The sequence below is a fragment of the Rattus norvegicus genome, chromosome 13 (genome assembly GCF_021556685.1).
Source record: "Rattus norvegicus strain SHRSP/BbbUtx chromosome 13, alternate assembly SHRSP_T2T, whole genome shotgun sequence".
NCBI classification, from domain to species: Eukaryota; Metazoa; Chordata; class Mammalia; order Rodentia; family Muridae; genus Rattus; species Rattus norvegicus.
This window is the reverse complement of record NC_141546.1, coordinates 86,090,001-86,092,155: the sequence shown is the minus strand read 5'-3', so window position 1 is coordinate 86,092,155 and position 2,155 is coordinate 86,090,001. Positions and strand designations below refer to the sequence as shown.

At 53.9% G+C, this 2,155-nt stretch overlaps 1 non-coding gene across 1 annotated transcript; it reads right to left on the bottom strand.

Annotated features, from left to right (window-relative positions):
* Positions 1 to 667: 667 nt before the first annotated feature.
* On the bottom strand, positions 668 to 738 carry Trnag-gcc5 (transfer RNA glycine (anticodon GCC) 5). Its single transcript has one exon. It is a non-coding gene; the product is annotated as a tRNA-Gly (tRNA).
* Positions 739 to 2,155: the final 1,417 nt, after the last annotated feature.

Here is a 2,155-nt window from a genome sequence, read left to right as displayed (position 1 = left end):
AACTGTGTGTGTGTGTGTGTGTGTGTGTGTGTGTTCTGTGTGCGTCGCTCTCCCTCTCTGTCTCTCTGTGTTTCTCTATGTCTGTCTCTCTCTGGGTGTTTGTGTGCTTGCACGAACGCTGGCGGGCTTTTACTCGCAGAAGTGCATCCACTCAGCAGAGAGGGAGGAGTGGACAGGATGCCAAAGTGAGAGCACATGGCATCCCGGCATGCACGTGCGTGTGAGGGTGTGCTCGCTCACGCTGTGAGACATTGAAGATGGAGATGGGAGAGAACAGGATTCCCCACATCTACATCCCAGAAGAGAGGAGGAAGTGGTGTTTCCCAGCATTGTAGGGTGGGAGCCAGTAGGTGAGGGTGGTGTTAAGAAGGTGTAGAGCTGGGCTGGAGAGATGGCTCAGCCGTTAAAGGCTAGGCTCACAACCAAAAATATAAGAAGGTGTAGAGCTGGTCCCCAGCTCCGAAAAAAAAAAAGGTGTAGAGCTCCTGGTATTGGTGGTAGAGGGAAGCCTGCAGGATGGGTATATCATGTTGCTTGAAGGTGACTGTAGGTCATTTGCAGGGTAAGGATGCAGTGTGTTTAGGTACTAGAGTGTGTCTGTTGCTGTCCCCGTGTGCCGCACGGCGGTGGATGGGAACGTTAACCTCAGAACCAAAAGACTAAATTTTGCATGGGCCGGGAATCGAACCCGGGCCTCCCGCGTGGCAGGCGAGAATTCTACCACTGAACCACCCATGCCCTGGCTGTAAGTGCTATCTGACGCTCACACAGCCTGTACTTGCTGAAAGTCCTGACACTCAGAAGCTCTTACCTTCCTCCGCCCCCCTCCCCCCGCGACAGACCATAGGCCGGAAAAGATGGATGGATGGACGGATAACTGGTTGGATGGAAGGTCTCATGGATCGAATGATGCATGGATGGAAAGATGTAGGTATGGATGGATCACCCGACAGGAGAGGCCAACTGGGTCATGCAGAGAGGAGGAGGAGAGTCCGGGCTTGGAGCTGGGGCGAAGCCTGCCTCGGCTGGAATCCACTGACTGGCACGTAGCTGGCGCGCTCCTACCTGTTTGTGTCTGTTGTGTGTACACTTGTGGGAAGCGAGCGAGGAGAGCGGATTCTAGGGCGGGCACCGGGCCCTTTGAGGAGTCCAGGTCTTAGGTGTGGTGGGTTGGAACTCGGAGTCCCCAGACTACGTTTCCTTCGGCACCCGCTGCGGGCCGGCGCTGTGGCTATCGGGGCGCCAAGCGTCAGGCAGGTGTGCGCCAGGGGGGAGGGCGTGGATTTGGGGAAGGCCAGCTGTAGAGCAGAAGCCTCGACGGCCTCAACACAGAGGCATGGGCACCGTGGGTGTCTCCCTTGAGAGGCGGAGGAAAAGAGGCGGTGGGCCGGAGAGCTGTGTCAGAACGTCCGGGTGTGGGGTTATGGGTGGTGACGGTGGACGGTGACCAGTGGACGTGGGCTTGGACAAGGTTAGCTGTAGACAGAAGGCGCTAGCCCCTGGCTGGCTGGCTTACCGGCGTGCTTAGGACCAGCCTCCTACTCACTCGACTTTCTCATAAGAGAAGCAACGCGACCACACCACCCCCTTCCCCTCTTCCCCACCTCCCACCCCCACCTCCTCTCTCCAGCTGCCTGAGGCCAGCCCGGGTGGGAGTCTTCTTTCTTGTTGGTTCTTCTTGAGGCAGCGGAGGGGGAAGAGCGTTTGCGGAGCGTAAGACTTTGTCTTACGAAATACCGGGTGAGACTTTGTCTTACGAGATATTTAGGGTTGCTGTATAATAATACGTTTACTTATCTAAGTCTAAGTTATAATGCTACTGTAGTTGTTTTACTTATCTATGTCTAAGTCACTATGCTCTGCTACTGTAACCGACCCGCCTTCCGTGTTCCTCTGAGGCCAGAAACTGCAGTCTCTGGCATTTAGTACCTCATTCTAAAACAGCAGGAGATAAAGTAGAGGATTACTTGCTGGGGCCTTTTCCCTTTTGTCCCTATGCCTCTTGCTTGTCAGGCTAGGGGGAAATTTGGAGCAATAAACTTCTAGTGAACCAAGAGAAGTGAATAGCACTTGCAGAAGCAAAAACTTTTACATAGGCAAATATGCATAAACTTATATAAGTTCATATACAGACCCGTGAATGCTCATTTATACA